This window comes from Canis lupus, chromosome X, assembly GCF_003254725.2.
Source record: "Canis lupus dingo isolate Sandy chromosome X, ASM325472v2, whole genome shotgun sequence".
Lineage (NCBI taxonomy): Eukaryota > Metazoa > Chordata > Mammalia > Carnivora > Canidae > Canis > Canis lupus.
The window spans coordinates 6,210,104-6,237,890 of NC_064281.1; the positions used below are offsets into that span (position 1 = coordinate 6,210,104).

Here is a 27,787-nt window from a genome sequence, read left to right on the forward strand (position 1 = left end):
ACAGCTTGGCCGGGAGATGGGTCTGCTGCAGATTGTCCTTTCCACCGACCCTACCCGTGTGCTGTATGCTGCCAAGACTGACCAGATTTGAATATGTCCCTTTGAAGAACCTGGGAAAACAGTAATGGCTTTACAAAATTCTGATTTTAGAGTGGTGGTTCAGCCTGAAATAGAAGAGTGTATTCACAGAAATAAGCTAGAATTAAAGGGGGTGAGTTGTAGACCTCTGTTTAGCACCCCTGAACCTCCTGCTTGTCTGGAAAAAAGCTCTGCAACAGCCTCATTAGCTACTGGGCAGTTTGGAAAATACATTTTACTGTCATTCTTGAAGCTTTTGTCATATGTCACAACAGAAAATTGAATTTCTTAATCTACTTATATTGAATTTAAAATCCTCTTAAACGGGAGGGCTTCATATATTTGTATTCCTGACTCCTAATAAGCAGCTGTCCTAGTGAGTTTCGTCTTCTGGATCCTGTTGTGACGTCTAACTACGTAGTTTGGTTTTCCATCGCAAAGCAGCTGAAAATCATGTTCTGTCAAATGTGACTTGATTCAATAAAATTTACTGTTCAGGTGCAATTTGAATTAGAAAGCCCTTCTGTATGCCTCTTACCAAGTTAAATTAGGTAATTATGCTTTTGACATTATAGGAAATGCTCTAACCACAAAATTCACCTGTTGTGCAATTCAGTGATTTTTTTTTAGTAAATTCATCAAATTGTGCAGATACTATCACAGTATAATTTTAGAACATTTATCAGCCCCAAAAGACATCCTGTGCCCACTGACAGTCTTCCCCTCCCTGCCAAGCCCTAGCAACCAGTAATCTTTTGTGTGTCTGGATTTGCTGCCTGTTCTGGATATTACGAATAAGTGGAATCATACAATATGTTTCTGTTGTGTCTGAACTCTTTCATTTAATATAATGCTGTCAAATCCATGTTGTAATATGAGTATTTCATTTTTTTTAAATTGTTGAATGATGCTCTCATTATAAACAGACCATATTTTGCTTATCCATTCATCATTTGATGGACATGTGGCTATTTCCACTCTTTGGCTATTATGAATAAGCTGAGCTGCCATGCATGTTTGTTTGCTTCCAGGTTTTTGGATAAACCTGTTTCCATTATTCTTGGGTGTAAGAGCGAAATTGCGTGGCCATATGAATATACTGTGTTTAACTTTTTGGGGAACTGCTAGAGTGTTTTCCAGAATGGCTGCTACATAGTGCCTTCCTCCCTTGGATGTATGAGCATTCCAGTTTCTCCATATCCTCACCAACACTTGTTATCATACCTCAAAGAAAATTTTGAGCCTCTATTAAAACGCCTACAGCGTCCCCCGTTGAGTAATTAGGAAACGAGGGATTTTCATTACCTGCTTCAGAGATTACAAGTTCCTTAAGGAAAGGAACTGGGCTGGTCGTCTGCATCCGTGCCTTGTAGCCAGCCTAAAGGTTGGTCTCAGTGGATGAGACAATAAAGGAATTAATGAATGATTCCCAACAGAGAAAGAAATTGTGGGGCAGTGCCTGCCCAAGGGCCCATGAAGCCAGGGCTTAGGCTCAGAATATGAGTATGGACCACTGAGTGTGGGTTCTGTGCCATTTGTCTCGGGAGAGAAGTTCCCAGACTGAGAGTGAAGTTCTTTTCCAGGTTGTTAACCATCATTCTGTACTTCTGAAGACCTTACTGGAAGACCTTGAATTTTTGGGGGACAGGTTGAAGTTTGAAGCTCCTGGAGTGAAGGCAGGTTTTTCAAACAAGCTCTAATGCAAGGAGGACAGCAACACCACCATTGGTTTGTCAGTTTCCTGTTGGGAGGTGCTATAGAGACCATGCTTGATTGTAATGTAAATGTTGAGAGACCAGGAACTCTCTTTTTTTCTTTAAAGATCTTATTTATTTATTCGAGAGAGTTAGTGAGAGAGCACAAGTGGATGGAAGGGTAGAGGGGAGGGAAAAGCAGTTTCCCTGGTGAGCGGGGAGCCCAACATATGGCACAAACCTAGCACCTGAGGTCATGACTTGAGCTGAAGTCAGACACTTAACTGACTGAGCCATCTAAGTGCCCCTAGAACTATGTCTTGGAGTGATTACAAGGGATACAGTCAGCTGTTTCTAGTACAGAGCGCTAAATGAACATGGAGAGAGAGAGATTCCATGGGATCGCAGTCATAGGACTTGGCATTTATTTGAGGGAATGTTGGGAGGGGGATGGCAGAGAGAAAGGAGTGAGTCGATGGTGGGAACAGCAGAGTTTGGGGTGTGGGAGTGAAGGGTAACAAAGGATGGGTCAGAAGACATACTAATGTGAGGCTGGGGAGAAAGTGAAGATCGCCTTTGAAATTTCAGGTGCTGGACAGTGGCCCAGGTGGAAGGCAGGTGGAAGAAATACTGCCTTGAAATAGAGCTTGAGAATTCTCCCTGCAAAGAGGACCACCGTCTTAGATGATAATTGCAGGGGAGCAAAGCTAGAGGGAAAAGATTCAAGAACAGAGCGTTGGGGGATGTGCTTACATTTAATGGATGAGATGATGAAGAAGAGCCAGAGAAACAATCTGAGAAAGAGTAGTTATGAAACAGAAAGAGGTTGAGTCATTCAACACATATTTATTGGGTGACTACTACTTGCCAGCTACTAAAGAACTAAAAACAGATGCAGTTTCTGCCCTCATAGAGTTTATGATCCAGCTCGAATGCTCTGGGCCCACTTACCTGGATGTGTGGCCATTGCATTAGCCAGTGGAGGAGGAATGCCAGATGTTCCTGAGGAGTGGGAAGGATGAAGTGCGGTCATTACGTTTGATGAGTTTGTTGATGTTACTATTTCAAGAGAGCAGATGGAGGAAGCTTCCTTTGATGATTCACGTGGTTCCAAACAAGGGCCCTTCCCGCCCACTTTGCCATGTGAGGATTTCCAGGTTTAATATTGGCGTTCCTAGTTTGTCATTCTGGAGCCTGGGCCATCTTCTTGTCTCTAGCATCTAGAGTCGTCCCCTAATTTATTGTCCACATTGGGACACTTTTGAGCATGAAAGGCAACACTGTTCCTCATTACCTTAAAAGAAAGGGATCCACCAGAATCGTCTCAAACACCAAGATGAGTGAATATGTTGCTGTCCTGAAATAAGTCTTATTGGACTCTACATTTTTCCTGCAATTCTCAAATTAGTGAAAAGTTTTAAATGTCAGATGTTTTGTGATTATTTCCCGGGAAACCTGGAAGTGTGTTCGTACGTACTCACTGTGGGCATTGTTTACGGACTGTGGCCAGTTGTCTCATACGTGCTGCTGTCCTGCAGACGCACAGAGTCCCAACTGTGATTGATGGAAGCACAAATAATCGTAAAGGCATCATTGAACTTACTGCCATTATGTAGTCTTGCCATTAGGTATTTCTTCCTTAAACATTAGGTAATAAGAGCACAGCTTTCATTTTTTATGTAGGTGGCCCACACAATTTTTTGACACTTAAAAAATGGTTCTCCTTATTTATCGAGCCATTGCTTAAAATAGCAGGAGTTGAATGCAATGGTGAAAAAAGTTATTTAGCCCATACAGTGGGTTCCTAGGCAACTGTTAAAAATGATGTTATACAAATGGTATATTTATTGGCATTGAAATGTGTTTACAATATATCACAGCGTGTTGCTGTGACCCCGGGAGACCCGCAGCCCAGTTGGGACTCTGAGCACTTCTAAAATGTATCCTTGGGGTCATACCAGCTGTGGGGAGATGTGCACACCGCTACCATGTTGTTTATCCGCTCAGACTTGGCTTATTTACCTACACTTCGGTGTTCTGTAGTTACCTCACATGAAGAATTATTAGAAGCAGCAACCCAATGAAACGTGTCCTGGGCCCCATTTACTGAGAACAGGGTTGGACAGAGCCCACACTTTCCCTCCCTGGGGCCCCTGGGAGAAATTGTGCACGTGTATCCAGTCTAGAAGTTGTGTTTTTAATTATCTTTTTCATTTTCTGGATACAAACATCTACTCATACTTGTTTCTTTGAATAGATGGCTAGGAAACTCAGAATCCGATTTTAGTTCCCTTGCAACTGAGGCAAAGTTGTGTCTTCTCGTAGGCTTTGCATCTGGTCTTCATCTCCCAGCTCTAGCTCTTTCTTACTGCCTTTACCTTCTCTTTGCTCTGATTCCCCAGCTAATTATTTTACTGTTCCTCGTGTGTGTGTGTTTGGAATCCACTTCAAGTCCTTTATTCTTTTTCCTGGTGGAGAAAGACTGCGTATTTAGTGAATGAGTGCAGTGTGGATTCTTGGAGGTTGTTGGCTCACAATAGCTTTTGAATTCTCCTGTGTTAGCAGCATCTTATTTTAATCTGGCTGCTTCCTGCTGGTGTACGACGGGACAGAGTATATTTCTAAATTTAGTATGATGGAGATGTGGGCAAAAGCAGCTGGTGAGCAGACCCCAGGTAGAGCTTTCTAGGCCTTTCAAGTTCTATAAAAGCAATTTAGGAAAGAAAAATTCATAACAATTAGCAACACTCTGGAGTCATTTATTTCATTTTCCTGGGGAAAAAGCCCGCACCATTTAGGAAAAATAAATTCTTCGGCTTGAAGGTCCATGGAATGGAGTAGAAATTCTTTTTCGGTCTCCGCCAGCGCAGTGGGGCCGTTTCCTGCATGCTCCATGGGAAATGGGACTTCAGAGCTCTGAGTGTGCTCCATAACTTTGGTGAGAAACAGGAAGGGAAAATGAGGTTACAGAAGCAAAAGTTCTTAAATGTCTCCCGATAACAAGTATAAAGAATGAGCGCAGAGGGGCGCCTGGGTGGCTCCGCGGGTTAAGCGTCTGACTCCTGGTTTCCGCTCGGGTCGCGATCTCGGGGTGCTGAGATCGAGCCCCGCCGTGGGCTCCCGGGCTGGCAGGCAGTGGGCAGGGGTGGGGACGGTGATGCAGTTCCTGGCCCGGCCGGCGCGGTCCTTCCAAGGGTGCAGGGCTGGGGAGTGTGACCCCCGGGCGGGCCTGCCTCGAGAGTGTGTCAGCGCCCCACCCGGGTGGCGGCCTCCGGTGCCCCTAGCCCTTGCCCTGGGCTCTTGGGGGGCGCGGTCACCCCAGTGGAGAACCGCCCATCTAAACCCTTGGAGCAGCAGTCACCCTCGGTGTAAACTGCATCACAGTTCCCAGTGGCCCCTTCCTCCCAGCTGTTGAATTTGACGCTTAAAAAATTCCAGGGGTGCTTGGCTGGCTCATTTGGGTGAGCACGGGTTGTGATCTTGACCTCAGGGTTGTGACTTCAAGCCTCACGTTGGGCGTAGACATTACTTAAATAAGTAAATGCGGGCAGCCCTGTGGCTCAGCGGTTTGGCGCCGCCTTCGGCCTAGGTCCTGATCCTGGGGTCCCGGGATCGAGTCCCACGTCGGGCTCTCTGCAGGGAGCCTGCTTCTCCCTCTGCCTGTGTCTCTGCCTCTCTCTCTCTTTCTCTCTCATGAATAAATAAATAAAATCTTAAAAAAAAATAAGTAAACGCTTCTCAAAAATTCCAGTTTTGGGAAAGCCTGGGGTTTAAAAGTTATTTTGAAGGCATCTATCTCCAAAGGGGTATGCATTAGAAAGTTGGATGGTTGGGGGTTTGCTTTTATAAGAGTTCTTCAATTTCTTTTGATACAGTGAAGCTACAGTGTCTTTGTGTAAGAGTGTTGGGTGTTCCTAGTCTTAGTTTTTCATTTGGGATTTTTTTTTTTTTTTTACAGATTTTATATATTTATTTGAGAGAGAGAGCGAGAGAGCGAGAGCAGGGTGAGAGGGAGAGGGAGACTGTGCTGAGCAGGGAGCCCGACCTGGGGCTCCATCCTGGCACTCTCCGATCATGACCTGAGCAGCTCCTGAGGGATGGAGATGCTTTCCTGACCCAGCCACCCAGGCACCCCTGAATTTTTAGTTGGGACATCTTCCTGATACCCTGAATGTGGAGATGACACTGGAAGCACTGTGCTTCGTGAATAGGAAGAGGTGTGTGCGTGTGTGTGCACGTGTGTATTTTAATACTTAGTTCTTCAATTAGCTGATTGTTGATATTGGTGTCCCAAAGTTTGAGGTATTTATGTAAGCAAATAATTGAATTTAATTGTTTCACAAAAGGGATTTGCTTGCCGCATTGTTCAGTGAAATCGAAGGCAGTATAATTGACCTTTCCAGGTGAGTGGGGGTAGCATGTGTTTGGCAAATGATAGAAACTGAAATGTGAACACTAGGACCATATGGTGTTCAGAAACTTTTATCATAATTTCAGTGAATAGATAATGTGCTTGACAATTACATCTAAAATTATGCTTAATGCTCACTGCAAAATGTGGAGATGGTGCTTGGGGAGATGAGGAAGAGATTAATTGGGATTCATTTCTACCTCATGATGCACTATGTCATCTATAAACAAAAAACTGATTAGAGTCACGTGAGGATTATCTGCATACACTTTGCTATTATATCTGAGGGGAGAGATTCAAATCACTGTTGATTGACAATTTGCTGAATAAAAAAGATGCTATCCTAATACTTTAATAGGTCTTCTTTAAATGTGGTTATTTTTCTCACTGAAGATTAGTTTCATGCCATTAAGTAAAATGTAATTTATCATTCTAATTTAAATAATAATAAATGCTTAGAAACAAATATTGTACGACTGATAGCTTATTAAAATTTGCTGTGGGTTTGTTTTCTCTCTGGTGGTGTTGGCTCTAGAGAGATTATATATGATTATAAGCCCAATTGGGTCATGCCATTTCCTTATCTCATATCAGATTTTCATATGACAAATCATGTCTTGGTCTTTCTGTATGGAATCTGGTATATCATAGTTTTGAGCCAGGAACCCACTTTTTATTTGTTGTGAGTGGCATATGGTTGACTCTACTGGTGTGGGGTGGTGGGTAAATGATGTAAGCGTCTAACCATATGCATTCAGATGCATCAGTATGGGTTTAGAAGCATTGATTTTGCTGGTTATACAAATTCAAAAATCTTATTAGCATCATAATAGATTAAAAAAGAAATCAAGTTTATATAAGCATCTTGTTTGTTGTCCGTTTTTTCTCCTTTTTGAATAGTTTATGCTAAACTTGTAAAACTGACAAATATAATAAAATGTCACGTTTTGCAGGTATGAATAGATATTAAATGGCTTATCTGAAGACTAGATGAAGAAAATGTGTTTCCCCATTGATCCTTAAAAAATGAATGATTCCCCCTGAACATTTATTTCCCTATTCCCATAGTGCTAGTAGGTTTGTTTTTTAGTTAGTTAGTTTGTTTCTTTTTTTCAAAGCTGAAAAAAATAATGACTTTCTTTGGGTATTCAGCTTGCTCTTAATTTGTTTTCAGTACACACCTGGTACCTGCCTCTGTATGGTGGGCACTAGCTTTAAAGAAGTTGGTTCAAAAAAAAAAAAAAAAAAAAGAAGTTGGTTCGCAATGATTGAGATGAAACAGTAGGCTCATTGGCTTTGGCTTGGGTGCCCAGAACTTTGGGAGTCTTGTTTTTGTTTCAATTTTTGAGGTTTCCGTTTTTCAATTTTTGAGGTTCTGTTTTGTGTCATGGTCATTGTTAATACAATGTCTGGATAACAATTTATTATGTTGGTGATACTTGTTGAGTGAGTAAATGAATGCCCAGAGATTGCCCTGGTATGCCTTTTCAGTCTCCATCCCCTAGAGCACCCACTATACAGAAGTAGTAGGGGGTCTTCAAGTTCTTAAGAGGAAGGAGGCCATAAGGAATGAAGTCTTAGAACCTCATATTGAAAATAGTTGTGAGGATTTAGAAATTACATTCAGGGCAGCCCTGGTGGCTCAGCGGTTTAGCCCCGCCTTCAGCCCAGGGCATGATCCTGGAGACCCAGGATGAGTCCCGTGTTGGGCTCCCTGCATGGAGCCTGCTCCTCCCTCTGCCTGTGTCTCTGCCTCTCTCTCTCTCTCTCTCTCTCTCTGTCATGGATAAATAAAAAATAAAAAATAAAGAAATTACATTCAATTTCTTTTTCTGAACATCTTAACATCTTCTGATGTTTATTTTTTTATTTTTATTATTATTTTTTTAAGATTTTTAAAAATTTATTCATGATAGAGAGAGAGAGGGAGAGAGAGAGAGAGAGAGAGAGGCAGAGAGAGAAGCAGGCTCCATGCCGGGAGCCTGATGCGGGACTCGACCCCGGGATTCCAGGATCGCGCCCTGGGCCGAAGGCAGGCACTAAACCGCTGAGCCACCCAGGGATCCCCTTTTCTGATGTTTACTATCATCTTAGAGTTGGTGCTACAGACACTGCTTCTCCTGTGTTGGTTTTTTCCCCTATTTGTCATAGTCTTTAGATTTGTATTAATACAGTAAGCCCTGGCCACATGTGACTATTTACACTTAAATTAATTAAAATTAAATAAAATTTAAAAGCCAGTTCCTCAATTGCACTAGCCAAACGTTTCAAGCACTTAGTAGCCGCATACTTTATTGGTCAGTGAAGACCTAGTGCAGAAAGTTTTAACACATAGATGAGAAATAAATTTTTTTTTATTTTTTATTTTTAAAATCTTTTTTTTTTTTTTAAATTTTATTTATGATAGTCACAGAGAGAGAGAGAGAGAGAGAGAGAGAGGCAGAGACATAGGCAGAGGGAGAAGCAGGCTCCATGCACCGGGAGCCCGACGTGGGATTCGATCCCGGGTCTCCAGGATTGCGCCCTGGGCCAAAGGCAGGCGCTAAACCGCTGCGCCACCCAGGGATCCCAAGATGAGAAATAATTATTCAGAGTTTTGTCTAATAGCTATTCCAAGGAAGAGAGGGTGGAAAAAATCTTAAATCTGAAGAAGAGAGAAATTTCATACCAGTGACTAGAACAGAGAATGAAAAGCATATCCCCCCAAAAATTGTTACATGAAAGCTCATATTTGTCATTTTGGAATATTAGAGATAAAGTCAGTATCTAAGCATTATCCTGGATTTAATAGTCATATGAAGGATCTGGAATCAGAATGATATTAGGTTTCCTGGTAGCAGGATTGGAAGTTGGAAAAGAGACTGAGTATAGAATTCTATGCAAATAATTTTCACTCAGATTCTAAAGTCATTCCTCTACTGGTTGTTAATTAGGGTGGAATAAAGATATTTGTACATATTCAGGATATCAGTGAAATTCAGCCTTTACACATCACTCCTCAGAAATCTACTAGAGAATGTGTCCAACCAAATTGAGAGAGTAAACGAAGAAAGGGAGAGATTTGGGATCTTAGAAACCAAAAGAGACAATATATTTTCAAGATGTTGTGGTTTTGAGGTGGCATGAACTCTGTAGCAGGCCTAATACAGACAGGTGCAGACTGAACAGAGATGAAATTTCAGAAGGTCTAATGAGTGAATATTTGGGTGATGTAGGAGTGATTGAGGGGGAAACCCATAGAGCTAACAGATTATCTGAGAATTTTGATCACGTGAAAAATTGAATCAGAAGATTGTGGACAATGCTGCATGAATTCCCAAAGGATAGAAAGAAACAAAAAAACCCAAAAACCTAAGGAAATAAGAAACAGATGCAATTAGTAACCCCAGGAAAATAAAAGGGTTGCATAAGAAATGAATCATAATCATACTATATTGCTTGCTCCTCAGCAGTGCCCGTTCCACTGCCAAAATAGTATCTGTCAGATACAGATTTTTTTAAAAAAGATTTATTTATTTATTCATGAGAGAGACAGAGAGGCAGAGACACAGGCAGAGGGAGAAGCAGGCTCTTCACAGGAAGCCCGATGTGAGACCCCATCCTGGGACTCCGGGATCGCGCCCTGAGCCAAAGGCAGATGCTCCACCACTGAGCCACCCTGGCGTCCCTCAAATACAGGTTTAACCAAAAACTATTAGACTATTAGGAAAATGGTAGGGTGAGCAAGGATTGAGGATGGAATTTAAATAACCAGAATCCTCATTTATGTGTGAAAAAATCAAGTAATATCTAAAGCTGATAGGGAATATTACAAGCAGATTATTTAGAAACATGGAAGTCATCCTGAGGGTCACTGCCAATAATACAAACAGTTCTGAGATTTGAAAATTGTTGCTTTGGGAAGTAGAATTGCGGATAGATGGTGCTATAAAAAGCTTGTAAGTAAAAAGAGGAGTCTTTTTGCCTCACCTGTAATTTACTTTTATTATTGGTTTTGAAGATTTTATTTATTTATGAGGGACACACAGAGAGAGGCAGAGACACAGGCAGAGGGAGAATCAGGCTCCTTGTGAGGAGGACGATGCGGGACCTGATCCCAGGACGCTGGGATCATGCCCTGAGCTGAAGGCAGATGTTCAACCACTGAGGCACCCAGGTGCACCTGTATTTTACTTTTTTTCCCCCTAAGATTAATTAATTAATTAATTAATTATAGACAGAGAGAGAGAGAGAGGCAGAGACACAGGAGGAGGGAGAAGCAGGCTCCATGCCGGGAGCCCGACATGGGACTCGATCCCGGGACTCCAGGATTGTGCCCTGGGCCAAAGGCAGGTGCTAAACCGCTGAGCCACCCAGGGATCCCCTACTTCTTAAAACAATGTACCTGCATTACTTTGAAAGGAATAAATGTGGTTTGGAACATGAAAGTATACAGGATGTATCTCCTGTAAAATTAGAGAAACTTTAGTGTGGTTGACCTTGGCAGTATTGATATTTGGGCCAGATAATTTTTTTTTGCTAAGAAGGGTAATGCTGTGTGCTGCATCCCTGGCTTTTCTGGAGGCCCAGAGCATTCTTCCTCCGGTCCTGACAACTAAAAATGTCTCCAGACACTGCCCAGTGTCCCCTGAGAGACAGCCCCATTTGAGAACCACTGATTTAAAGGATTTAAAATCTGTTATTGAATGAATCATCACCATACATAAAAATGCTATTCAGTGTTGTAATGGAGGAAACAACAGCTTCATTACATAGAACTCGAACCTCATAGCAAATGAAGTGCTCAGAATTCTCTGGCTCCTCAGGCCAGTACCCGGCTTAGCCTCTGGCTCTTGGCCCGGTTAATTCAGGGTTCCCTAAAAAAAGAAAGGACTCAGAAGGAAATTGCAGCTTCTCTGTTATGCTCAGTGGCTTCTGAAAACATATTTTGGATTTTTTGCGTTGTTTTCATGATGGTACAACTTGAATTTCTCTGGGGTGCAAATGTTAATCATTATGGCCACTTTGGGAAAATATAGCAGCCTTAGGATATAGTTCTGTGGTCAGTGGGCTGCAGGACAGACAGATCCATCCCCCCCCCGCCCAGCATTCTTGTGCACGTTTCTGGTTCACTTCTTTGCAAGTGTTTTCCCTTCGAATTTACAAGGGAAGTCAACAGGAAAATGGTTCCTCAGATTTTTTCATGTGTGGATGAAACCTCATAAATAATTTAATACCCTCATTTCACAGCCGAGGACTCTCTGGTCCAGAGAGAGTTTCTTATAATTAATTAGGAGCAAAGTGAGGCCTGTAAACCTGCCCTTCTTTTTTCCCCCTTTCCTTTTTTTATTTTTTATTTATTTTTATTTTTTAGTACAACAGTATTAAAAGTGAGACTGCTGCTGTGGAATGAAGACAGAGCAGGGTAGGGCAGTGGACCGGCCATCTGGCACCTTGTGTCAGCATTTCACACAGTGCAGGGCTCTGAGCGTCGGCTGTCAGGGGCATGAGCCCTTGTTAGCTCAGAGAAAATGAAAAAAGAGAACTGGCTGGCTCAGCGGGGGGCCCTGGCTCCTGCCTGGGTGGACCTGTGGGTTGGCTGCTATTTCGGGGTCACCCCTGCTGGCAGCGCACCGTCTGTAGGGGCATCTTGCGCAGGTGGCCTCCTCTCCCCTCTGCTGGACGGGGCACCCGTTCTCCCCGCTGCCTGGCGTCCCGGCACTCTGCTGCCCACACGCCCTCTCCCCGAGCACCCCAGGAGCATCACCTGACGTTTTTAGCAACCTCGTTGCTCTCTGGCCTACGTTTGTGGCCTCCAGCACCACTCAGGCTGCAGTTCCCTTCTCTTCCTCCTCGCCTGACTCCATGGGCCTGTAGAAATGCTGCTGCCTCCAGGAAGCCTCTCTAGGTTTCTTCCGGGTGGTGAGCAGGGGCAGAGGAGACCGTGTGGTTTCTTGCCATCTGCTGTCCTTGTCGTCCATGTTTCATGCTCCTCTTTCCAGCTGGCACTGCGAGCCACCAGTGGGTCTCTACCGAGCAAGAGCTTCTCTGGATTTCGTCCTGAGCATGATAGGAACCCCTGAAGGGGGTGTTTTTTTTTTTTTTTCTTTTAATAGCTGAATGATCAGATTTTCTTTTCTCATTAACTGATGCTGGGTGAAGAATAAGGCATCGTTGGGCCTGTGTAGGATCACTTTCCTTTCCATGGGCTCTCAAGTCCTCTGGGACCTGCTATTACTCACCCCGCCCACTAGGCCTCCTCCCTCTTGCCAAGGTCATTCTCACCACAGGATGTTTGCACTTGCTGGCTTCTACAGTCTGGCCTCCCTGTCCCCCATTCAGATGCTCTCTCCTCCAAGAGTCCTGCCCCAGGCCCCGCTGTATACTCCTTGCCCCTGGTCCCTTCCTCTTCCACCACCAACTGGAGTTTCCGTAGTTCTGTCGTCTGAAGTGGGCCTTGCTGTGCGTTTGCTTTCTAGTTAATCGTCCCTGCTCTTCCGTCACCAGGCTCTACCCCCGCTTGCACTGCCAGGATGGGTACGTTCTGCAAGACCAGACACTACGTGTCCCTAATACCAGAGCAACACCCAGCACTGTTTGTGTTTCCTGCAAGACGGAGCGAGTCGTGGTTGTCAATAAAACTTGCGGAGTCGGGCTGAGTGTAGAAGTACCTGTATTTTCACTTGGCGTGCTTTTGGGGGGAGGGGGTGTTAGGATCGTAATTGGTTGTGAGATAAACTTTGGAGCAGATTTGTGTGAGCAGTTTCATCGTGCGCTCTAAGTCGAGAGCGAAGCCTGGGGTTCACCAATGGTGCTCGTGTACCGGCTGACGTCGCAGACGTTTCCCTTTTGTCCCATCTCTGGTTCCATATCCTCTGCTGGCCCGTGGAACGGTCATCGGTACACTTGAGGACGTTTGCATGGACACGTTGGCCTTACTCTGGGTGTTTTTCATTACCAGGTAACTGAAGACCGAAAACAAGCCCAAGAAGAAAGCCTCGAAGGAAGGAGGGATTTGCCTGCATTTGGCTCTGAGTAAGTGAAGTTGTACCATGGATTTCTTATTATGTCATAAATATCCTGTCAGCCTCTTCAGATTTTCTGTGCTTAAAAATTAAATGTCAAAAAAAAAATTAAATGTCACTGTATTGGCCGTAAGTCCTGGAAATGGTGATTTCTTAAGGTTTCTTGTAACAGGTAATTGTGCTAGCAAGAAAATGCTGTGCATCTGCGTGGCACAACTTCTTTCCTGTTTCGCTTCCGGGAGCCGGAAATTTTCGAGAAGAGAAATGGAGATGATTATTAAAATGTGTGTGCTTTGGAGAGGAGGAGCAGCACTTCTGTTGTTCTTTCCCATATACAGTTGAGGTGTTTGTTTGTCCCTAGAAGGCTGCTGTTTATACAAACCAGGGCTTTTGACTCTGTATCTGCCACAAGCTCCCTCAGGCTTGTCTGTTCTTCCCAGTATGTGTTTGGGACATGACAGGCCACCCCGGCCAGAATTTTCCAGAACGACCTCCTTCAGGCCCCGCCTGGGTCGCGCGGAACGGGGCCTTAGGGGCTCCGGAGCCGTCACGGTGGCCGCAGCTGCAGAGCCGGGCCCCGCGTCCAGAGCCCTCGGGTGACAGCTCTTCCGTCCCCGGACGACCCTGTGGAGCCCGTCCCTCCGGAGCATGCTGCGGGCCCAGCCGAGGCGCGGCTGCTGTGGGTGGTTCCCGGGTCGCCCGCACGCGCGTGTCCGTGGGTTTGCCCGGGCCCGGGCGGTCCGTGTAAACAGGGTCACACGGGGCACGATCGCGGCCGTCTTGCGACCCCCCGCATGACGCTGTCGCGGTCCCCGCACGTGGGGGGCGTGTGCATCCTTCCTTCTCACCAGATGCTGTTCCGTTGTATGAATAGGCCACGTTTTGTTTATCTGTTCATCAGACGGTTCGCACGGAAGCTGCTTTTCTGAATTAACCTGAGGCTCCCGAGAGTTTGCAGAAAGAGCCCCTGAGATCCAGAGTACCGGCTCCTCCTGCCCGTCCTGAGGGCATCTTGCCTCCCCATCCTGCGACACTGCTGTCTGAGGGCAAGGTGGATGCTGGCCTCAAGTGCAGACCTTCCCTGGATCTCACCAGTTTGCCCGTGCACGTGTGTGTGTTTGCATGCACGTGTACACGTGTGTTGCATGTACACGTGCATGCAGCCACTGCCATCATCTCCCCCGAAACTGTGGCCTCACCAGCAGAGCTCCCCTTGCCACTCCTTTATGGCACCGTCTCCAACTCCTGGCAGCCCCCGGTTCTCCATCTCTAGAACTGGTCATTTCGAGAATGTTCCATAAATGGAATCATATGGCATCTGACCTTTGGAGACCACCTTGATTCACTCTGCCTAAAGCCGTTGCGATCCATGCACGTCATGGTGTCAGCAGCTCGTGCCTTTTCGGTGCTGAGCAGTGTCCCGCTGCAGGGGCATCCAGGGCCTCTTTGTCCGTTTACTCGGTACAGGGCGTTTGGGCTCTTTGGGGTGCAGGGACAGGACGAGTCGAGCTGATGTGAACATCGTGCACGGCTTTGGTGTTCTAAGTCCCCACTTTTGTTCCTCGTGTGGTCCTGTGAGATCCGTGCCATTGCAGGTGTCCACTGACCGGACAGGGAAGGGATGGCACAGGCAGGCCCTGGGCCTCCCGGGTCCCCCTGGGGCAGCACCCCCAAAGCCCGTGAACCGCAGCCCCCTGGGGGGTGCAGCCCTGCTGCCGGGCCTTCTGCCTTCGGGCCCGTGGATGTGGATACAGACTCGAGACCCGATATGCAGACTGAGGGCTGCTGGCCATGCCAGGGGGTGCCCATGGGGCGCCGAGCCGTGCCACCCGGGATGATTGCCTTCGTGGATGACACAGACCTGCCGCCGGAGGAGCAGAGCCCAGCGACATGTCGAGCTGCTTCCCCGTTGGGGGACTGTCATGTACGGGGCCGAGGCGGCTCGGGGAGGCAGCTTCCAGTTCTCTCGGCGGGGCTGTGGCCCGGCGCGGGGAGCCCTGGGGGTGCTGTTAGCTGGCGGGGTTGGAGGCAGACCCCCTGGGGCTCTCCTGGGCTCGTGCCCGCCCGCCTGCAAGTGACTGGGAACCCTCGGACACCCAGCGTTTGCTCTCGGGCTGTATCCTGTTTGCCCAGCGCGCGCGCGCGTGTGTGTGTGTGACTCTAAACACCTGCTGTCTACTTTCTCATTTATCTCTGATTGCCGTCCCTTTGGGGTCTACATTACAGGATGGGTGACCGATCCTCGCCAGTTCCGTTTTTATTCTTACAGTCTGGGAAGGGCACAAATGGTCCGTCCAGGTAGTTGTGATCAAAGGGCGCCGTGGCCCGCGGAGTGGCACGTCGGAGCCTGAAGGATCGGTTCGTGTTAAAGTCGATTGGAGCCGGACGTCGTGGCAGGGACAAGACCGGGACTCCGGCCCGTGTCAGCTGGCTGGTGCGCGGGTTGCAGAACAACTGCCCTGCAGGTGTTTTCATACTAACTGGGTGAAGGTGGCGCCCCCGAGGGGTCTCCGAGCAGGCCAGGGAGGGTGGGTGGTGCTCACCTTATCAAAAGCAGTGAAGCTTCACAGGTGACCTTGCAGCCATAGCTTTTTGATTTAAAGGGGTCAATCCCATATGGATAATCCGATAGAGCAATTGCTTTCTGTGGTCTCCCGCGATGAAGAGTCCCTGATGAGTGCTATTTGACAACACGATTCAGCTTTTTGTTCCCCTTTTCGGTTTGCCGTGCTGATTTATTGAGTGTTCTTTTCTTTCAAGTGACATTTGTCTTCACCTGTTTTTGCAGATGCCGGGAGCACGCAGATGCTGCTGCCTCCGGGTTATCAGGAAAACGGCTTTCTTGGGACGAAGCTGGGTCTTCTTTTCTCTTGAGCCCAAGCTGACTGGGAGGGCCCACTCTCCTCCCAGCTAACACGTTGAAAGTCTAGTGGGTTCCTTCAGGGTAGAGCTTGATCACATGGGCATTAATTAAGTTCTTGATGAATTGAACTCAAGAACAAACTCTGGAAATGGTTTTTAGATTCTGGTTGTAACATGGCTAGGAAGGGGCCTCAAGATGGTGAAAGAATTCTTGGCATTTCTTTCATTTTTCACTACTTCTGCCTCTTATAATTAATCAAAGTATGTTGTTTTTCCTAATGTTTGCTTTGTAAACATGGGCGGTTCCCAAAGTGTCTCTCAGGTTAGGACCGTGGTTGTCAACTGGGGTGTTTTTCCCCCCAGGGGACACTTGGTAAAGTCTGGAGACATATTTTTCAGGACGTTGAGTGTGTGTGTTGCGGGGGTGGATACTTAAATCTAGAAGGTGGGCCCCAGGGATGCTGCTAAACATCCTCTAGGGCACAGGACGGCCTCCCACACCAGAGGTATCTGGCCCAAATGTCAATAGTGTTGAGGTTGGCTGGTTTGGGACATGGCCCACAAGTTTGCATATGTAAAATACGGCCCTGTGTCTGGTTTCATAGTAGCTTGGGTGTGAAGCACTGTAGCGAGGAGCTAGACATGTTGGGCCTTCGACAGTGACTCCGATGCTCACTGTAACTATAAATTTGGAAAAGAATCAGGCTATAGACCTGGATTTTCTATTCCTGAATAATGTTTTTTTTTTTTTTTTGTATTAAGAAATACAGTTTTACAACATGATCATATGTATATTTCACAGGCATCAAATCGGGTTAATTTCATTTAATTTGTATAATCCATTAAGGAAAATAATTTACATAATTTGTGGTGTCTTTAGAGTCAGTAGCGATTCTGAATTTATTACTTAGAATTATTATGTAATTCTTCAAATCTGTATGCAAAATTAGCACATTTTTAAAAAAGATTTATTTTAGAGTGAGCAAGAACCTGAGTGGGGGGAGGGGCAGAGGGAAAGGGATGGGGCAGACTCCACGCCCCGCCCTGTACGGAGTCTGACACAGAGCTCCATCTCATGACCCTGAGATCATGACCTGAGCCGGTATGAAGAGTAGGACAAAATAGCGAATTTTGACATGAAAATAGTCCCCTGCAGAAAGATCATGCCTTTACTTAATACCTATCAAAGTCAGATTTTACAAAGAATTCTTTTTTATCGTGATAAAATACACATCACGTATAATTTACTGTCTTAACCATTTTTGAGTTTCACCTCAGTGTCATTATGTTCACATTTTTGTGCTCTTTCATCTTTCATCCCAAACTGAACCTCTGCCGCATTAAACACTGACTCCTGATTCCTGTCCCGCAGCCCCTCGCTCCCACCATTTCATTTTCTGTCTCTGCGGATTTGCCTTTCTAGGTACTTATATAGGTGGAATCACACAATTTTTGTGTCTGGTTTATTTCACTCAGTATCATATCTCTGAAGTCCATCCATGTGGTAGCGTGTGTCTCCTTCTTTAGGCTGAATAAAATTCATTCTCTGTAGAGACCACATTTGGTTTATCTGTTCATCCATTGTTGGGTGGTTGAGTGGTTTACAACAAATATTTTAAAGCTGGATCCGCTGTGTCTGGCTCATCACTGCTGTGTAGACATAGCTAGCAAGCGGTTCTGGGTTCTGGTGGTGAAATTGTGTTGTACCCACGCAGAGACTGGCACAGCTTTCCTCATGCACATCCTCAAGTGCTGTTAACACAATATTCTACTATTTTACGAACTACAGTTGACCCTTGAATAACATGGGTTTGAACTGCGCAGGTCCACTTAGATGCAGGTTTGTTTTTTTTTTTTTTTTTTTGTAAATACTGTACTGTACAGTTCTGTAAATCTGTTTTCTATATGATTTTCTTTTTTCTTTTTTATTTTTTTTAAGATTTTATTTTTATTTATTGAGACACACACACACAGAGGCAGAGACACAGGCAGAGGGAGAAGCAGGCTCCACGCTGGGAGCCGCTGTGGGACTTGATCCAGGGTCTCCAGGATCACAGCCCTGGCTGCAGGCGGCGCTAAACTGCTGCGCCACCGGGGCTGCCCTGATTTTCTTTTCTTTTCTTTTCTTTTCTTTTCTTTTCTTTTCTTTTCTTTTCTTTTCTTTTCTTTTCTTTTCTTTTCTTTCCTTTTCTTTTCTTTTCTTTTTTTTCTTTTCTTTCTTTCTTTTTTTTTCTTTTCTTTTCTTTCTTTTATTTTCTTTCTTTTCTTTTTAAAGGTTTTATTTATTTATTCATGAGAGATGGGGGGGTGAGGGGGGCAGAGACATGGGCAGAGACACAGGCAGAGGGAGAAGCAGGCTCCATGCAGGGAGCCTGACGTGGGACCCGATCCCAGGTCTCCAGGACCACGCCCTGAGCTGAAGGCAGCGCTAAACTGCTGAGCCTCCTGGGCTGCCTCTGATTTTCTTTTTTAAAAAAATTATTTTAGAGTGAACGAGAGGGTACACATAAGCGAGTGTGAGCAGAGTGAGGGGCAGAGGGAGAGAATCTCAAGCAGATGCCCCACTGAGCGCAGAGCCCAATGCAGGGCTTGATCTCACAACCCTGGATTGCAACCCGAGCTGAGATCAAGAGTTGCATGCCTAACTGACTGAGCCATCCAGGTGCCCTTCCGTGTGGTTCTTGCTTCCTTGCTTGCTTTTTTCTCTTCTCTCTTTCTCTTTCTTTCTTCTTTAAAGATTTTATTTATTTATTCATTAGAGAGACAGAGAGAGAGGCAGAGACACAGGCAGAGGGAGAAGTAGGCTCCCCCTGGGGAGCCTGATGTGGGACTCGACCCCAGGACCCCTGGGATCACAACCGGAGCCAAAGACAAATGCTCAACCACTGAGCCACCCAGGTGCCCCTATATGATTTTCTTTTTTTTTTTTTTTAAAGATTTTATTTATTTATTCATGAGAAGACAGAGACAGAGAGAGAGGTAGAGATACAGGCAGAGGGAGAAGCAGGCTCCATGCAGGGAGCCCGACATGGGACTTGATCCCGGGTCTCCAGGATCAGGCCCTGGCTGAAGGCGGTGGTAAACCGCTGAGCCCCCCCAGGCTGCCCCCCATATGATTTTCTTAATGACATTTTCTTTTCTCCAGCTTACTTTATCGTCAGAATACAGTGCGTAATACATATCACGTACTAAACGTGTAAATGGAGTGTTTATGTTATTGTTAAGCCAATTGGTCAACAGTTCATTTGGGAGGAGTCAGAGCTTTTATGCAGACTTTGAGCTGTGTCAGGGGTGGATGTCCCCATCTCCTGAATTGCCCAACGGTCAACTGTACTCTTCTGAGATGAGCTTTTATACATTTGTCCCCCCTGCCTCTTTATTCCCTTAGCTTCCAATGGAGTGAGCGGTAGAAGTATTTATTTTAAGCAGTAGCAGAAGCATCCAGAAAGGTACTCATACCCTCCCACTTCCTGCCATGCACTCTTGAAATGAGATCTCTTTCCTGCCTCCCTCGCCTCGTTTGCCTCTGGCCACTCTCTCTATGACATGTAACCGTCCCCACCTGTACCTGAATGGGCTTTCTTACACCACCACCCCCCCCCCCGCCCCGCCTCCTGGGACCTCACTCCTCTGCCATAGAATAAACTTTGGCTCTGTGTGCAAAAACCTTAGAGACATTTTGCGTTCAGCACGTTGAGATCTTTACATGGAAAGATTTTTCAGTTACTCTGAAATGAGGTGCCTGTAATTGCACACTGCTCGGTATCGGGGTCTGACTTTGTCCTGGCCTGTTATCCCCGTACTTTATCCTAAAGCAACTGCTGTGTGTTTTTTTTGTTGTTGTTGTTAAGATTTCATGTACTTATTCATGAGAGAAAGAAAGAGACAAGAGACCTAGATGCAAGGAGCCGGATGTGGGACTCGATCCCAGGACCCTGGGATCACGCCCTGAGCTGAAGGCAGACACTGAGCCACCCAGGCGTCCCGCAGCTGGTGTTTCTTTACCCGAGTATCTATTCAGTTGCAATGAGTTTCTGACTTTAATCACACACAACAATCAGAATGGATTTCTTTGACATTTTGGTGCAAAGTAGGACAGCAGAACTGCTATTGATTTATCTGTTTATTTGTTCAGCAGGTAATGAGTTCTTCCCGAGTGCTGGGTACTAGGGATGGAGCGGGATGTTGTTTGTGAGGGCAGCCACCGCCGCAGGGACTTGATTTGATTTTTTTGTTGTGGATGATGAAAATGTCAGGAGCAAGTGTGGAGCTCATTGAGGTAGTTTAAAGCCTCAGTTACAGAATCTGTAGCATTTTTTTTTAAACATTTTATTTATTTGAGAGAAAGGAGGAGGGGAGAGCACAAGCAGGGGGAGTGGCAGGTAGAGAGAGAGGGAGAAGCAGACTCCCCTTTGAGCGGGGAGCCTGGACTTGGGGCTCGATCCCAGGGCCCTGAGATCACAACCTGAGCCAAAGGCAGACGCTTAATGGCCTGAGCCACCTCGGTGCTCGTATCTGTAGCAATTTACCTTACTTAACAAAGTGCTCTAGTGGCATTTTAAGTTATTCAAAATGCACGTCTACTTTTTTATTTCAAGCTAATGAAATGAGACACTGTCAACCACTTGTTTTGTGAATCTAAAGAAAAACTTCCTCTGTAAGGCAGGTCTTCACTGCTGGAGGATTTTTCTGGCTTAGATAGTGGGTTGCATTTAATCTCTGTTTTATATTGCTGATTAATTTTAAGTAGGACTTAAATTTCAATTTATGGTTTCTTTTTAAAATTACATTATTGGGTGCTTTCATGATTTCATTAAAAAAAAAAATACCTTCCTATTGGAAGGTACCGCATTTGACAGCAGTAGGGGGGGCAGGGTGTTTGACCTTTAATATTTTTTTTTTACATCTCCTTTAAAGACATTTTTTTTCTGTGTGAGCACACAGCGTTTGGTTTTCAAAATCCAGATTCCTCTAACTCCCAAATTTTCGTTGCAAATACCACGTTTGCCGCTGAGTTCTTCTCCCAGTGTTTAGTGCCGTAGAATATTGTCATTTTGTACTCTGAAGCTATTTGTCTTTGTCAGAGGATGTAGGTGGAATATTAATCTTGTATGAAATTCAGATAAGCAGGGAGCAGATGGATTTATGGCTCTTGAAACCTCTAAACTCTACAGCTGTGGTGAGTTGTTAACCTACGAATAAAGAAATTCTGGAGTGTGGCTAGCAAGGGCTGGCGCGACCAGATTGGCACAGAATGCATCACCCTGCCGGGGAGAGTGGTCTTGAGCCCCCTCTCCCCTGGTTTGGTGTTGACACTCCCCTACTGTGTTCTGGGCTTTCTCTGAGCGAAGGAGGAATGCTAAGATGTGGGCTTCGCGGGAGTTTCCTGGGCTGCAGGCAGAGCTACCCCACAGCCCCGAGAGGCTTTGGGGGGTCCCAGTAGCAAAACAGGTTCCCGGGTCTATTATATCTGCAGAGGCTGAGGAGAGTGTGCACCCCAGGCCCTGTGTCAGGCAGCCACAGGTAGGCGCAGGAGAGGCCCAGCGTAGAGAGGACCTGTCCCGGCCGGCATCTTAGAACACGCAGCCTGTCACATCTAGTACGACTTCATCAAGAGGACGAAAGCACATGCAGGTCCTAGTAGGGTGCACTGGCCCTTGTGGGGATTTCAGCGATGGCAGTGAGATGACCGCATCTGAGGATCATTCTTTTAGACTTGAGCTGATGGCCAGAGTGCAGCACAGAAGGTGCCTGATGCTTACAAGAAGGTGTGCTTGGTGATTTGCCTCTCACACCTTGGCTGGGACGCCCTTGATGTAGGATGATGGAGGGAGGGGCCTCGGGTGAACTGGGAGCACCTCACTGCCCCGTGTGTGTGTGACAGTCACCAGCAAGAAAGAAGTGAGTGTCCTGTCTAGAAAGTGCAGAATCAGTTTTGCAAAGAACCTAAATTTTATTTTTTATTTTATTTTTTTAAGATTTTGTTTATTCATGAAAGAGGCAGAGGGAGAAGCAGGCTTCCTGCAGGGAGCCTGAGGTGGAACTCGATCCCAGGACCCAGGATCACAACTTGAGCCAAAGCAGATGCTCAGCCATTGAGCCGCCCAGGTGCCCCAAGAATCTTAATTTTAGAGTATTTTCTGTATGCGCAAAAAAACCCACAATTCTCCATAACAGGGACTCCTCATTTCTTCCTCTCTAGCCCCTGGCAAATGCTAGTCTGCTTTCTAGCCCTATGGATTTACCAGTTTGGGACATTTCATTAAACAGAATCCTAGAATGCATGGCCTTCTGTGACTTGCTGCTTTACTGGGCATCATGATTTCAAGGCTTTGCCATGTTGTATTGTGTGTCAGTGCTTCATTTTGAACTTTTCAGAGCCAGGTAATGTCCCTCCATCGTATGGAATGACCCCATTTTCTCTATCCATTCATCACTTGACAGACACTTGGGTTGTTTCCACTGTTTGACTGTGGGAATGATGCTCCTGTGAACGTTCTAGTACTGGTTTTTACAGGGATGCCTGCCACCTAGGATCGAGAGGACCCAATGAACTGTCGGGTATCAAAATAATACAGGAAAGTTTTAAAGAGGCAAATATACATTTTAAACATTATTTTTATTGGGGAGCTTGGGTGACACAGCCGACTCCTGGTTTCTGCTCTGGTCATGATCTCAGGATCATGGGATTGGGTTCTGCACCAGGCTCCACGCTCAGTGCACAGTCTGCGTAGGAGTCTCTCTTTCCTCTCCTCCTTGGCTCTCTTCTTGAAAATAAATAAATCTAAAAAAAAAAAACCCACGTTATTTTTATTGTTTTAGGTTCTATGTGAGGTAAGTGTACTTTAAAATGTGTTGTGATGTTCTTGCCCCGCCAACTCTCCTCAGTGGGTATCTGTTCACATACTCATGCCTGAATGTGCTCTGTTCAGGAGTCAGGCTGGGTCTGTATCTCCATATTTCAGCAGATACAGAAGTACATGTCAGGTGTGTGTGTCTCCATATTTGAGCAGATACCAGGCGTACATGATGAGATGAGGCAGGTCATTTAGACAGGTCCACACATCTCACTTGGATGAGTAACTATAGTCAACCATGTTCCTTTTGCCCAAATTTGCAATTTTAGGCCAATCAGGTGTTTTCTAGGTTCATACTTTCTCACTTATTGCATGTACATTTAGAGTAAATGTCTTCTCACATGAATATGTTCTACACCTAAAACTGTTAATGACGTCCTATGTTAAATATATTTCAGTTAAAAAAAAAAGTTCTTAAAATTATGACTTTAAGGTCAAGTAGTCAGTTTGTAGAATGGCCAGGGCTTTTTTTTTTTTTTTTTTAACTCTTTGACTAGCATGACTTTTCTTAAAGAAAGGGAATTTTCCTTATTTTCCCAAGCATAGAACCTCCAGTGTACCTGGTGTTAGTTTGAATATGTGCACTAGTTAGTCATTCTTGCCCTGAGGTCTTCAAGAAGCATACCTGGGTGTTAGAACAGTAAAGAACTTCTTAGATAACCTGGAGTCGCTTCCAGCAGAACTTTCTGTGTCGAGATCGAGCTGTTCGTATCCGTGTTGCCAGTGGAGTAGCCACCAGCCACACGTGGCTCTTGATCACTTGAAATGAGCCTGCTGTGCCAGAGGAACTGAATTACAGGTTTTATTTAATTTTAGTTCATTTAAGCATAGAGGTAGCCACATATGACCAGTGGCTGCCCTGCTTGAGACAGAGAAGATGGTTCAAGAGCCTTATTTGATGTCTGAATGCAGTGAGGCTGGTGACGGTGGTAGGAGACAGGACACGTTTGTGGAAGAGCCAGACAAGCTAGGTCTTTATTGTGGTGGGTAGCTGGACACCGGTGTGGAACCTAATTAACCCCTTGAGAACAGGGATTCTCTACGTGGGTAATTTGCATTCACCTCACCTCCCCTGAACATCTAGCAGTTTCTGGAGGCATTTTGGATGGTCATAACTCAGAGGAGGGTGCTCCTGGCATCTGGGGGGAGGAGGGTGGAAGACCAGGGATGCTGCTCAGCACCTTACAGTGCACAGGACAGTTAACCAGGAATGATTTGGACCCAAGTATTAACAGTGCCATGGTGGACAAAGCCTGCTTTTAGATTAACAAGGCTGGCCTGGTCCTTGGTTATGATTTAGACAGCTGCAGACCCGTCTCATGAAGGGAGAGCTGGAGCTTGCTCATGGTGCCAGGGCTCAGCAGACATGCAGCCTGGTGATGCCAAAGCAAGGGCAGGAAGCCAGGCATCCGCCTCTGCATGGCTTGGACACCCAGTGCAGGAGTAGACAGTTGATGTTTGTTAGGAGGCAGAGCGGTGACACAGCAGCCGTCCTGTGTTCTTTAACGTCCTGGTGTGTGTTGCTAAGTGAGAGGAGGAGCAAAACTCCCTGCTTCTGCCCTGTGTTCTCTCAAATCCAGTTTAGGGAAAACTGACCCTTGACTCTGCCCACCGATGTTCACCAGCATCATGAAAGGTGCCTGCAGTGCCCAAACACATCCTCATCACTTCCAGGTTTGCTTCCTCACCTCTCCAACATACTTTGAAAGCATTTGGAAAGGTCCTCTTTTGCAAACCAGTCTTGCAATATTTGGCAGAAGCAGAAACAATTCATTGGAGAATTGCAAGGGAACTGTGACTTCCTGTGAAGTGCCCTGATGAAATTCGTAAGGGTGCTAACCCGTCAGCCTGCCCCCCAGCACACACACCGGTTGGAGGTGGTCACCCACTTCCCGGGTCCCCAAGACCCCCCACCCAAACCAAAGTGCCATGCTTAGAGGTGGCCCCGATGCTGAGAAACACGAATTGTCAGCATCGTAATTAGTAACACACACACGTCTAAGTGTTGAAAGTGAAAATTGGACTGTGCCGAGCTGGAGAAGCAGAAGGGAAGCCCCAGCGATGGACGGCTGAAACGGGGCTCTGTTGGCCTTGCGATGCGGCAGTCAAACAAGTGCCGTCCTGTGCCCGAGTACAAACGGGTCGCCTGTGACGGGATGCAGGGGCGGCTCTGGCAGGGAGGCCGTGCCCGGCATAATGGACTTGAATTGGCCGTTTCTTTTCAGGATCCTGCACATGGTTGCAGCATCTATCATCCCGGGGAAGCTCGGATGGCTTGCCAAACAGATAATATTGATGGTTTAAAAAAAAAAAAAAGGAATTCATGATACTTCGATTCCATGAAAATGATTTTTATCCTATCTGCAAAAACCAGAGATGTAAGTAGGGCACATGTGTCAGCAACTTAATAAGACAGTTATCCAAGGAGTTAAATGGAAATCATTCAGAAAAATCAGCTCTCTGGCAAACCCGAAGCCCCAAGGGGATTTTGGATGTTATTTAATGTAAAATTCCTTGAAGCAAAGACTAGCAGGCATTATGTTGTGGTTCCAGGCGGGTTTTTTGTGTTTTTTCCCCCCTTAAATATTTGCGAATGTGTGAATTACTCTGTGTGCTTACCATGGGAAGTAAAACCGCAGGCAGGGGGAGGGAGGTGTCAGCTAAATTCCTTTTCAGCAGAGAATTGAAGCATCTCGTTACAACAGACTCTATCTCCACAACAACGTGATGCAAGAAGCTGTAACAGATCTGAAACGTGCCGCCTCCATGTCCACCAGCAGCGCGCTGGGAAACCCGCTCAAAGCCGTCACCGCAGCGCGGGCCTTGAACTTGGCTCCGATGGGAGCTTGTCGCCCCTGACTGTCGGGTAGCAGATGCATTGCTTCGGGGATTTTCACTGGGCCTCTTTCTTTTTTTTTTTTTTTTTTAAGATTTTATTTATTTATTTATTCATGAGAGACAGAGAGGCAGAGACACAAGCAGAGGGAGAAGCAGGCCCCATGCAGGGAGCCCGACGTGGGACTCGATCCTGGGTCTCCAGGATCCCACCCTGGGCTGAAGGCGGCGCTAAGCCGCTGAGCCACCGGGGCTGCCCATTCACTGGGCCTCTTTAATGGATTGGCCTTCACGGTCCTTGCATGAACACTTACCGAGAGAATGGACGGTTGGAACGAGAATGATGAGCTGGGCTCTGACCACACCCGTGAGCCGAGGACGGAAGATTGGAAAGCGTGCCCTCCCGCAAGGCCGAGGGAGGAAGTACCGGGGAGGCGAGGCGCTGAGCTACGGTTGTCCTTCCCTTCGCACAGCCCTCGATGGCCTCTGCGTCTGGGGATTCTGGATCCGGTGGCTTAGATGTCGGGATCCCCGTGTGGCCTCTCTGGGGGAAGATTCTTGGTTCCCACCGAGCCCTGTGGGAGACACAGGTGCACACTGGCGTGGAAGAGAAGTGGGTGCCTTGGGGAGGGATGCTGCCCTGCACCTGTGCCCTCTCCCCACACCTCCGCCTGTTGATCTCAGCACGTTACCCCTGCTGTGTTCTTCCCCCGGGAGGAGAGCGGGAGGAGAGCGGACGAGGAGCGCACAGCCCTTGGTCTCATGCGGGCTGTGGAGTGGCCGCCAGAGTCAGGAGCAGAGATGGCTGAGGGACCCTTGAACTGGGGTCCTGAGAGTCCAGGGAGCCAGGCCGGGAACGGGCTTTGATGTAAGTTAAAATCAGATCCGCAAACCACCATCCTTATTAGTGGCGGTATGGTCCTCCTTGCTGTTGGAAAAATAATTGCACCATCCATCTGGAGGTGCCTAGAAATTGCAACACAGTTAAGTTAGAAATCTTAAAGACCTCTTTCCTGTGAGGCCTGACTTTGTAATTATTCAAAATAATTCTTTTTTTTTTTTTTTTAAACCTTCCCAAAAGGCCATCTGAGTGAGTCTGATTAAACTTGGATGCTTGCATGTCCACATGTTCGTTTCCCTTGGTCTCTTTGGTGATGATGATTGGTTCTACCATTTCTTGGCCACCAGGTTAAATTAAAAGGAGGCAGCATTTGTACTTTGTCCCAGAACATTCCAGGGATTGGGTTCTCCAGTGAGGAGCTTTCTAGGACTCTGGTTTTCACTGAAAGGGGATCCCCCCCCACCACCACCCCCAGATAACACTTGGCAGTGTCTCAAGATATTCTTGGTTGTCCTAAGTGGGGATGTGCTGCTGGCATCTGGTGGGTGAAGACTAGGGGTGCTGCTCAACACCCTACAGTGCCCAGGACGGCCCACCCCCAGAGAGTGATCCAACCCCCTGTGTCAGTGGTGCCAGGCTGAGAAGCCGTGCTTCGCGGTACTTGTCATTTGCCCAGCACTGCCGGAAGGGTTCTCCGCCAAAAGATGGTCTCGTGGGAGAGGGCTGAGGCCCAGTCCTGTCCAGATGTGCAGGTGTCCGAATTCTGAAAGGAAATTGGAAATGTGAGGGTCAGATCCAAGGAGACTACTGCATGCAGAGCAAATCAGAGAGCCTGGAGAGCTGGTGGCGGCGGACTTCCAGCCCAGCTGAGTCCTGTTTCTCATTCCGTTTTTCATTTAGATTCTGCTGAGCTTTTTCCTGAAGGCTGTGGACTCGAGCCTGCCCCTCTGATTTCATTTCTTTCCAGTGCAATTTAGGTGAAGCTGGAGCAGAATGTTCCCTGAGGAGGGATTATGAGAATCAGGCCCGGCCTTTGCTAAATAAATGTATCAGGAAACTTCAACATCTTTACAAGAATGTGGCTAACCATTTCCCACAGCATCGTCGGGGTTGGAGGCCGTGCGGCAAATGGCCACAGCTTCCCTTGTACAGATGAAGTGGTGCAAAGGCTCCCCGCCCGTGCACGCACGGCCTTCATTACTGCT

At 46.4% G+C, this 27,787-nt stretch overlaps 1 protein-coding gene across 4 annotated transcripts in view; it reads left to right on the plus strand.

The window, feature by feature from the left end:
- Window positions 1-27,787, plus strand: part of TBL1X (transducin beta like 1 X-linked) — a 212,465-nt gene that overhangs the window by 64,541 nt on the left and 120,137 nt on the right. For 3 of the 4 annotated variants that reach the window (XM_025436253.3, XM_025436237.3, XM_025436244.3), the window contains one exon: window positions 13,124-13,197. The exons of the other annotated variant lie outside the window; for it this stretch is intronic. The gene's annotated coding sequence lies outside the window, so the exon portion shown is untranslated. The remainder of the gene's footprint in view (window positions 1-13,123; window positions 13,198-27,787) is intronic. 4 annotated transcript variants of the gene reach the window in all.